The 12266-nt window shown below is 30.2% G+C and overlaps 1 protein-coding gene across 5 annotated transcripts in view; it reads left to right on the top strand.

Moving 5' to 3' along the window:
* Nucleotides 1-2376: 2376 nt before the first annotated feature.
* LOC105152147 (lachesin) overlaps nt 2377-12266 on the top strand; it is a 554769-nt gene continuing 544879 nt past the window's right edge. For 2 of the 5 annotated variants that reach the window (XR_015545237.1, XM_087406662.1), the window contains exon 1: nt 2377-4722. The gene's annotated coding sequence lies outside the window, so the exon portion shown is untranslated. The remainder of the gene's footprint in view (nt 4723-12266) is intronic. The other 3 variants (XM_087406660.1, XM_087406659.1, XM_087406661.1) reach the window with 3 other exon arrangements.

Genomic DNA, 12266 nt, shown 5'->3' with positions numbered 1-12266 from the left:
TGATTGTTACAATTAATACTGATTATTAAATATATATAATGTAACATTATAATCTAATACTTACTTTAACATTACAAAAAAAAATAATAAAAAACTAACAAATTATTATTTTCTAAGTAACGATAACAAAACAACGGTAATCCGTTACTTTTTAAAAGTAGTAATGTTACGTTTTATAAAAAATAATGGTGATAACGCGCATTATTTTTATAAAACAATGTTCCTAATACTTGAAATATATTATGATTAACCTTTGCACTCCTCATTATGGAATACACTGATATGTGATACATCATTTATCTAACCTAATTCGATTGCTTACAACCTTCATAAAAATAAACACTTACTGTAAAAATATTTTTTTCAATTGATATAAAGATCTCGTTAGATATAAAGAAACATAATGCTAATTCCAAAGCAAATATATGTACTTTTATTAATAAAAAAAATTATAAGCAATAGAAAAAGGAATGGAAAAACATTAGAAAAAAGTTGCGCAGGAATTTAATGCATTAATTTTAAATGCATTAATTTTTAACTTAATTTAGTTACTACTAAAATTTAATTTAATTTAACTAAACTTTAATTTATTAACTTTTTTTAAATTAAAAATTTTTCTATTTCTTAATGCTAATATTTTTTTCTATAAAATCTTAAACATTAAAAAATTAATAAATACCAATAAAGCTCTGTACGTATAAAACAGTAGTACAAGTAGTTTGTAGTACAAAAGAAGGGCAAAGAGCCAATAATGTATAAAAGAACTTTAACTTAAATTAACATTAAAAATTCATATAAAAATTACAATCAACAACAAACGTTTCAACTCCATCAACTCCAATCGAGTCATGTTCAATATAGTCTTAATATATCTAAACCAAAACATCTAAACCAAAAATATGTACATGGTATTATAATACTATTATAATTTTTAATATCGTATTTTTCATTCCGTGTAAGCTGCGAGTCATTTTTATCAAGAAAAAAGTAGTCATAAGAAAATTCTTGTCAATGATATCAGTAAATGTGTTAAGAGTCCATTAATAAAAAAAAAAAACGCAGGTAGATAGTTCATTTCGTGATACCATATATTAGTTTTCAATTATATAAATTATTTTAAGCAAATTTGCAAAAGTAACGAACATCTAACTTTCACGATGTCAGATAACGAAATGTAAAAAAAAATGTCATTAAAAAATTAATTTGAAAAAAGTTCAATGATTTTATGATTAGAGATTTTATAATAAGAATCACACTAACATACCAGTAGCCAGTTTTTATTGGCTCGCTAGGATTTGTCAATTTCCGTTTATATTTGAATCACACTAATTTTGTCATAAACATTATATTTCAACAACATAAATATGAAATGAGTCTTAGATGAAGAATTGTTATAAAACAGTGCTGTACATCCACTCATTTTCTAAATTATTTTTACGTATATTTTTTATAACAAATATCTAGTCGACGTAGTAGTCGTAAACATGCGTGAGTAGTCGTTTCGGAAATTAAAGAAAGTTAGAAAAAGGTTAAAAAAAGAGGGATAATGCAAATGATATATACTCTTCACTCTCGCAAAATTTTGATAAAAATGCCTTATGGCGTGTGTGACTCTTATTATATAAGTAACTTACATGTAAATAAAAAAATTAAATTTGCCTAATAACCTCTATATTATAAGTATTATTTAAAGTAATCTAATTTTAAGAAAAATTAGAACATTCTCAAAAATAATTTTTTTTTAAATTAACTTTCTTTAAACTTAAGTTAATTCAATCTTAACTTAACTTTTATTAAATCAATATTTTATTTCCTCAATTTTTAATTTAATTTCATTAATTTTATAAGTCATTAGTATTAACTTAATTTAGTTTTAAAAAAAACATTAACTTACCAACTCTGAACATGTGCATAATAATACTAATTGATAACTTTTATTTAGATTTTTTACTTTTGCAAAAATAATTTTTGTATAAAAAATAATTTTACAACCGTCTATATAGAAAAATAATTACCCAAATTTTGATATTAAAAAATTGAAGTATCATGAAATACTTTTCTATGGATATCTATTCTTGATTAGTAGATACTTTCATGTAATATTATTTTATTACAACGTTATTTTTGCATAAAGTAACTCCGTAAATGAAGTATCATATTCGTATTTTCTTTATTGTTGACGATTCTTATAACTATATAACTGTTGTAAAATGGATTGGCAATTCGTGCCTTCTTACGCATGGACGAGTCGCGCGTCGCTGACCAAAGTATCTTTCGAAGGGGTAGGTATGAAACAACCCCCTACTGCCGGAATCGTCGCCGGTATTGCGCTCGCGCAGGCTTGAGCGCGCGTGTCCGTGTTCATCGTGCGGTATATACGCGACGTAGAGCAGTAGCACCGGCACCACCATCAGTACCAGCCAGCATTCAGCAGCAGTAGCCGCGACGTGGCTGAAGGGGCTTTACGAGATGCCGACGTGTTAAGTTCGTCGCGGAGTGCCGTCAACACGGTTGACCGTCGTCAATCGGTCCGCGTTTATCTTCGACGTGCTTGGTGCGAGTGCTTCGCGCTTCCTCCCGATAAAAAAAACTGATTGGAAACTCAACTACTTCGTAGTGTGGCGAACTTTCCAAAGTCCTCGAACGAAGTCGTCGAACGAGCGTTGAGATCGGATTTTGTTTCTCATACTCGAGTTCCTCAGATGTGTGATTTTTGACTCTTCTTCTTCGAAGGATTCTCGTTGTAAGTTCGCGCGTGATCAGCCGGGAAGTTGCAGCACGAGTTTTTGCTTTCTTCGTTCTTGTTCTCCAGAACGATTGTCGTTCCGAGGGCAAAAAGTAGTTCGGGATCTGTTCATCCGTCGCGCGGGTATGTTCTCGTGTTACACGTTGTGCAACGTGTACGAGAAAGATTGGAGGACTTGAAATCGACGACGGCAAAAGTTGACGGGTCACGTGATCTCGAAGTTTTTCTAAACGTTCGATTCCGAATTCGTAATCTCGATCAATGCGCGCGTTCGTAGCGCGATAATATACCAATGATTTTGCAGTTTGTAATAGAGATTTGTCGATCGGAAACGTATTTAATAGTTGCTTACTTATTAATCCCTTTTTTCGCATTTTAACTAATTCTTTGAAAAAATTTAGTTAGTTATTTCAAAAATAACACAAATTCATTATTTTTTAAGTTTAGTATATTCATTTCTTTTAAATTAAATACACAATTTTATTGTATCATGTTAAAAGTTTCTGTAAATTTATGTAATGTTTATAATATTACTAATTTTATATATATGTATAAATATGATTTTATCCGAAAGTAACATTTATACTCAAGAAACAGAGCGGTCTTTATTGTTTTAGCAAATGGATCTGTATCGATTCAAAATAATCACTGCTAATTTTAATGATCTATGTCGACTTACTGAACATTCATTCATTCATTTCGATTTCATTTGATTTTGTAATGTTACCGTCTCGCCAGTTTCTTATTTTCTATGCAACGTTAAAAACTAACGTAGAATACTGATGCCGTTACATTTTCGTGATAATGACGTTTGATGTGCACAATTCTTATGCGATAAAAGAAACGTGCGTTCTCTTCTTCGGCATTGATTAACGATTCGACACCCGTTTGGCTCAAGCATGAATTCGTACGAGGTCCAACGGCGCGGCGTGCGGATCGCTCGATAGATTTATGACATACATTGACGATCGTTTGCTCGGCGACCGCTTGTCCCGGAAGTATAATATTTCCGAATCGATCGTACGTCGCCGATCAGAAGCCACGAATAATCGTGTTGTCATCGGCGTGTACCGTACGCGTGATTACGCCAATAAATCTTTGCTTGCTTGCTATAAAGGGTAGCAGTAGAGATATTCACCTATTTAGGGAAAACCAAAATTTAAATACTTCCGATGGAGCAAGATTATTATTAAATATTAGCTAAACAAGTGACAGTGACGATATCGTTTCTTAAATGACTTTATCAATTGTTGCGTATTTTCTTTATGAAAATGACTTTTTCCAAATAGATAAAATACATTCACTTTTTATTGTAAATTATAAAAGAGAAATACTTTATGAACCTGAAAAAATTCTAAATATCATGTAAAAATATTGTTAGACATCAAGATCTTTCTTCTTGACTGGATATGATTCTCATCGCCTATTTGTGTTAGAAATAATTTAATTATTATTTTTTTCTATTTATAATAAACATTTATAATAAACAGATTTGAAAGATTAAGAAAAATTTAAAAAATATTCTCTAAATTTGGAATTTTTTTTTCTTTGAGAAATATACGTATATAGATTTTACAAATAAAATAAATGTATTATGCTCTTTCTACCAAGTACCGAAGAAATCACGCGGCTATGCACCGTCGAAGCTATTGGCGCTAATCACTCATTCTGTCCGAAACCCGTCTCTCGCCGTCCGTAAACATAATTGAAAAATACCAGAGAGCAAAATAACGCACGAATGCTTCAGCGGCGATCTATTCTGGCACGGTGGAAATAACAACGGTGATTTTTTACGCGACTTTGTAATTCGACGAGAGAAAACCATCCGAAAAGTGTAGTGAAACAAATGTTTCATGAACATCGGGACATCACGCTGATAGCACCGTCGATTCGTCGATAGTTGCGGCGTGGTCAAAGGTGGTTCGAAGATCGTGTCGACGATATGTCCCCGGAAATCCACGGACTACCGTGAAAAAGTACGTATTATCTCTCGCTCGGGAGGGAATATACGGGGTTAACGTATCAGTGATTCGGAGCAGCGACCGGAGAGAGTTACAGACCAATCCGATGGTGTAATTCGAAAGTGCCTATTTATTAAATTTAGTCGAGTGTTATGGAGTACTATTGCCATTGCTATATTCTCTTCCGTTTGTTCGATTGCTACATTCCGGCTCTGCTTGATGCAGCCACTTTTAGTTTTAGAGAAGTTTAGTCAAAATGTCACAATTAAATCACGTACAACGTTTCTTATTCCCATCTACGGTGATAAATTAACAAGATTTATGTGCTACGCGCGTTTTTAATACCATTTAACATTTCTTTTTATTTATACGTGATACGTTCATTAAAATATTACCCTAATTTACAAGGTTTGTGCAAAGAGCATATGAAGACTGTGTTTCTAAGATAATTTTTGACGCTGCGCTCGGGTTTCATTAAAATATTACCATCAGCTTTTAGTTTTTGAGGCATTTATAAAAAAAAATACTTTTTTTCAATATATAGTAAAATTATTGAAATTAGGAAATCAAAAGTATTGATCGTTTAATTCTTGTTTTTTATATGACTCTGGATTTCGATTTTGCGTATTAAAGTCATGGCACTTAAAAAACGCAAAACAAGACGTAAATACTAATCGAATCGGCTAATCACAGTAGAGAACGTCAATAGTAGCAAATCCAAAAAAATATCTTACGTTTTTTTTATGTATTTTCAGGTTAAATATTTATTTGCTTACTACTTACGTCTTACTACTTCAGTTTTTTGTGTGCTATAACCTTTAGAGTCCAGAAATAGTTATCTAATACGTTTTCATTTCAATAATTCTGATACAATATGCGCGCGTTTCTCAATAATCATTAAATGCTGATGAAGACGCTCGCTTTGCTCATTACTTGTGACAAAGTTTCGGATAGACATGCTATAATATCTTAACAATTACATACTGTATCTTAAAAATGACACGCTATATGTTAAAATTTATATGCTACATTTAAAAAATTCAATCTGATGGAAGTTTTCTGGCAACAGATTCGAACTCTGTGCCTTAAAATACGTTTAAAAAAAAAGTTGTTTTCTTTTCTGACATTAAAAATTAATAAAAATTTGTAAATTAATGTTGTTAATGTACTACCAATTAAAGCGATTACTTCGGTGCTCAGTCATATATTATGCTGACTTATTATGATTTTCTAAGGAAAATTTCATTAGTTCACTTTGAAAGTGGCGACGTAACAACACTGATCTCTTCTCATTTCGCTTACATTCTCTAGCTCTTTTTTTCTCCGGTAATACTACTCGGACTTTCCCTCGATAACTTCAAACGGTTCTCGTTGGTAGGTACTCGGCCGAGTACCTCGATACTCGAGAAAAGAGCTCTTACAGTTACGAAGACATATGTGCTTGTTGTCGATCGAGTATTCGTGCATTTCTGTCATTGCTCCAGAATAAGCACACAATGTTTACCTATACATTTACATATTATCGCACTTTTTCACTTTATGTACCGTTAGATATCCATGGAGCAATAGCAACTCAATTTCTTGAGTTAAATAACATTTTGTTATTTTTAACTTTCATGTATATCAAAATGCAAATCAATTCATTTTTATGGTTAGTTTCAAAGTAAACACATCCATATTAACTTATTGTTAGTAAATAAAAAATTAAATTTTTTTAAATTAAATTTAAATTTAATATATTTCCTTGTTAAATTATTATATAGTTATATAAATATAATTTGATATTTGAATGTAACAGTACAGTCGGTCCTTATATTTAAGATTGTCTACATGTATATAGTTTTAAGATATTATAAGTCAATCACAGAGTGCCATATTAGCATCTGAAGATATTATTAAAATGGTCTAAAATAAGAATAGAGAAAATGTATGAATACTGATCTAAATCAGTCTATTTCTGTGATTAGTTTCAAAGTAAACAATGTTCATATTAACGAATGCACTTAGTAAATTTTGAATCAAATTTGAGTTAAATTTAATACAGATGCTCAAGTTTAAATTGTTTAACTTTATTGTTTTAATTAAATTAACAATTACGTAGAAGTAATGACGATCAATAGCGAACTATAGAAATGATTAAAAATAACTCAAATTTGGTGTAACTTGACATTATGAATTTAACAGTATACGCCTTTCAATTCAGAATATGGATTGTCGCGCGTAATGTAGTATTATTCGTGCGACTCACACAAATGCGCCTACGGTCGAGTTTCTGTAATCTCGAGATCTTGTTTGTCGCGGTGTACACAAACCCCGTTAGTAACTACAACTTTCCTCGTTAAGAAATGCTGATCTGAATGAGCTCATTCTTACGGTTGTTCGCTGTATTCGAAAGAAACTCCCGTGAAAGAGTTTCATCTACTCTTCGCAGATTTTTTTTCTTATGCTTTTCTTATCGTTTTTCCGCCTTTCTCGTTCTCGCCGCCTTAACGTGGTCTGCAGCCGCCGCGCCGCCGACGACCGGTAGTTAAAAACTTTTAATAATAGATAAATGAGCTGAGCTGCGATTGTCGCCGAGACTTGTTCGAGGTGCGACTGAGTTCTCAATCATCTTTGTGGGGAAATTCTTGAAAAAAATACAATCCCGTGGTGAAATTAGATGTTTCATTTATAATGGAAAGAAAAGTGCTATATGTCTGAAAAAGAATGCTTCATTGTTAACTGACTTCCAGAAAAAGGAGAAAAACCTCAATTTAGCCCGTATGTATTTTTCATGTATGGTTATGTAAAAGAAGATTTACACATCTATAGAAATATCATATACGTATAGACACTGGGGAATTGAATTTCTTTTGACATTTTTTCTTATCTTGTTCTGTTCTACAAATATAGCCTTGATCATAAATATAAAGTACAATATATTGCATTTTTTGAAAAAGCGATAATAAAATCCGAAGCAAAACTAACAAAATATTAAATTATTATAAAAATATTATTTTTCAATAAAACTTTTAAATTTATTTTTTATTAAATAAGGAACGTTTATGTTAAGAACCCCGCATTAATTACATGAAAAATTGGATCCTAGTGAAATAAGTTAATTTTTACCGGGAGATGATCATGAGCGATTATAATGTACAAAAATTATCTTTAATATGGATTATCTTCAAATTCGAATTACATAAGATTATCTAATACTACCTCAAATTATTATCCAGATTATCAAATACTCATATCACCCGAGCTTACTTAAGTACCTTAGGGTACTTAAAATTATGTTATTTTTTTTGAAATTATCCGAGATTTTTCCAAATTTACTTTGCTTGTCTAAGATTACCATACAAGTACATAAATATTATTTCTTCAGCTCACTCTAGAATATCTTCATAGATCAGTGTAATAAGTATCTTCGAGAACATCGATTTCAGATTTTCACTGGTTAAGAAAAAAACGCAATTTTACGAAACAAATATTTATTGCATATAGAAACAAAAAATATAAAAATTTTGCGAACAGAATATGTTATTATTATATATGTATAGATAGTAGCAAGTTCGACTACTCATAACGTTTAAGATTTTTTAATACTAACAAAACAGTAATTGAATATAAACATATTAATAGATATTTTAATAGATAAAATAAAAATATATATATATATATACATTGTTAATAAAACTCCAATAGTAACACAGATTCTTTATTAAATCACAACTTGTTGTATTACAACTTAGCGTTAAATTAAAAATTTTCACTGTCATTAAATTTTCAATGTCACTAAATTAAGTATAAATAAAAGATACCTAAAAATGCTAAAAATTATTATTTGGATTTAAAAATTCTTCGGATTACCTAAAATTTCGTTTGGATTGCCTTTGTATTACCTAGCACTTGTATAAAAATTATCTTAGTGACCAATTCTCTGGTTTTTATTGTTAAATTTATAATATCAAATTATAAGTAATTTATAGGGTTGGGTAAGTTAACTTTTTTTTTAAACTAAGTTAAGTTAAAGTTAACAGCTTTGAAAATTTAACTTAAAGTAAAGTTAAGGTAAAAATTAATCCATAGTGACAGTAATTGAATTAAAAGTTGAATTAATGAAAAAAGTAATCAAAAAGTTAAAAATTAAATTTGTTTTATTTCATGATTTCAAGTTAACTTTTTTAAATTAAATTGTAAAACTAAATTAAAAAATTAACTTTTTAACTATAACAAGGAGAGTGTACACATATTTCATCAGCTTTTGCGTGATTATTCTCAGACATCAAAAAATAATCCCTATACAGCAGTAAATTGCACTTCTGCACTTTCAAGAAAATCATGATTTTAGATCATGACGACGGATCGCTTTCTAACCTCTTTATTCTTTACTTAAACGTAATTGAAATATTTGCATTTATTTAAAATTAGAAAAACGTATTTCCGACGAATGTATAAGCATATAATCTAAATGGGAATCCAGAAATATAAACGCTAACTATCCAATCCTGATGTTAACTTTTAAAAAATCAAATTAAAAGCTAATAGTTATCGATAAAATATATATATATGTAAAGTTAAAAAGTTAAAAATGTAACTAAATGAAGTTAAAATTAACTTTTGAACTTAATTTTTAACTTTTTAACTTGACATTACCCAACCTTGGTAATTTGAGTTATTCTTAATAATTTTTATAGGTCACCATCACTTCTATTCAATACTATAACGTTAATTTAGCTATAAAAAAATTAATGGATTTAAATAATTTAACTCAAGAAAATGTATTAAATTTGACTCATTTTATTCACTAAGAGCATACGTTATAATATGGACGTTGTTTACTTTAAAACTGTCCACAGAAATGGATTGATTTACATGACGTACATGGAAGTTAAAAATAGTGAAATGTTATGTAATTCGCTGGGTCGTTGGGTATCCATTACTTGAATTTTTAACAGATGTAACAGATGTAGCTTATTATGTAGTGAATACAAAATATCATATAAACTAGGTACAATAATGAATAATCTTTAAAATATGGTATATCAAAGATGTTCTGTCATCATTTTTGATATCCTATAAAATTCATAAATGCAATACTTTGTGAAAGTACTTTATCTTTGTGAAAGTACTTTAAATTTACTTTCCATTATTAAGCTTTGTGTTTATAATGTTTTTTGTTCACCGCATTATAAGCTACGTATGTGTAAAATTTATTTTACTGGAACTCAATTTTTTGTATAATAAGTGTGAAATTTCTTTTGGATGTTTTATATTTTAGCTAAAGCTATATTTTTTTCTTACTTCAAATTTGAATATTTCTCAAATTTGAGTAATCAATGTCAAATTTCTAAAATCGACGGAGTGAAATTGACGGAAAGAAAGTGATAGTACTTTTATTTTTATTCGGCGTAATACGCAATCGTGCGTATGTTTCGGCATAGTGATAATTGCGTATGTGACTATGCAGGTGTTTGCACGCCGGAGTGTGGTTCGGATTGCGTGTCAGCAATTATCCGTGGCTACAAAACGATACCGAGAATACGTGCCGGGCCGCTTTTCAACCTGCTCACTTCTGGAATGCAATTACGAATGTTTTGTCGCGTTCTGCGCGCGGTGCGTTTATATTTACGATTTGTCGTGAAGTTTTGCGTGAAGATCCACAACACCGTTAGATGGGATGAAATCGAGACGCTGATATCGAGAACGTAGTATACGCAATTATATGTCTCCTTGTCTGTAACCAAGAATTTATGATTAAATCCGAGATATGTGATTGTTTTCCCCGGATATACGTTTTGTGTACACTGAAGTTCAATATCGCTAAAATTCAAGAATTAATTTCACAATAAAAAATCATGGATTATTGTCGGCAAGACATCCTTATGATATATTTTGAATTTAATTTAATTTAATATATTTATTGCAACAGCAAAATATAATGATGAATTTTTATATCACAATATCGTATTATGTTAAATTGAAAAAAATTGATGTTTCGATATAATTTTAGATATGTACGTGAAAATAGAAACATATATTTTATATAAGATAAATATTTCTGATATTAAATTCAGATTAATAAAATGCAGCCTTGTTCATAATAATATAAGGTACTTTCACAAAGTATTGCAGTTTATTGGAAAAAGGCAGTAACTGAACACCAAAAAGTTAACAACAATTAAAAATAATTTTAAAAATAAATATTTTTCTTTAATAAAACTTTTTTAAATTTATTTTTCGTTAAATATAGAATGTCAATTTGTTGGGATTCTTTATATTTACAGTAAAAGATATCTATATAAAGACTAAAAAATTGTAGTTTGAAGAAAGTCTTTGATTGTGGTGGCAAACATGTGCGATGTGATTTTACTTTGTTATAAGTTGTTTTTAGCTAAAACTGACACTTTCTGAATTGCTTATACGCAACGCTTTATTAACCAGTTGACATACCTGTCATATATTGTACCTTTCGTTTAAATCGTGCGAATTAACGAGATTTATCGCTTCGGCTATGGCGGTTCTGTAACTTTATCGGGAGGGTTTATTTTCTGCAGCCGCGTTTATTGCGAGTCAGTTCTCGACAGACGTTCATCGAAAGACCGGACTTTCCTCACCTCGCAAACTTTCAATCGACTCAATATCGTCTTTGCTCTCTATACACGCCCGACAGCTATATAAAAATTCCGATGATGTACAAGTTTTGGCAGCCTTTTACTCGACTTTAACATTATTGGATGCACAAGTTCACTGATTGAAATATCAATTTATCCGTACAACATGACATATAAAACATATTACCATCTGCTTTCATCTACAAATTTTACTTTTTAAGTTTCAAATTAAGTTTTAAGTTTCTATTTTTCTTTTTACACAAACTGAATTGAAATCTTTTTCGTTAGTTGCCAACATCGTAAACATGTAATAAAACATATAATTCTAATCCTCGAAAATGTTTAATTTCCAAATGAGGGATGCTAGCTAACTCTATTACGTTGTGTTTCTGAGAAACTGTTGTCTTGGTGTACTGTATAAAATAGCCAATTGACATCCATCTTACTTTTTAGCAGATACGTCATAATCGTTAATCGCTAGATGGCGTAAAAGAAACGTATCGATAGATGATTACACTAAATTGGGAGTATTGGTGATCGTTCGTAGCAAGAAGTATAGCAAGAAGTCGTTGTAACCTTTCTTCTGCTCTAGCTGTTTTTCTCACCCGTGCTTTTATGACGATGGATAATAAAAGTAATGTGTGTCCGTCGTAAAGAAAATAAAGATGTCGTTCTGTATCAAACGTTGCGGGTCCGTTACGCTACTGTAGTTGTCTCTGGGCTCATGAGGCAATTGTGCTGATGTTTTCGGCTACTTTTATGTTTACGACATACGAGTTAATTACAAACGTTATTAACATTGCTCGCTAAACATTTAAGATCCGTCGCAAATGATAGAGTCACCGTGTTATGTAGTTTCATAAAAAAATAATTATAATCTATATTCTTTAACATCTCATACATTTTATCGATATTCTTGTTTATTAATATTTTTAATTGGTTTGTTTCCTTCCTTTCCTTCCT

Source organism: Acromyrmex echinatior, chromosome 5 (genome assembly GCF_024713525.1).
Source record: "Acromyrmex echinatior isolate Ae372 chromosome 5, ASM2471352v2, whole genome shotgun sequence".
Classification (NCBI taxonomy): domain Eukaryota; kingdom Metazoa; phylum Arthropoda; class Insecta; order Hymenoptera; family Formicidae; genus Acromyrmex; species Acromyrmex echinatior.
Note: the sequence above shows the minus strand (reverse complement) of the source record. Positions and strands in the feature narration are given on the sequence as shown.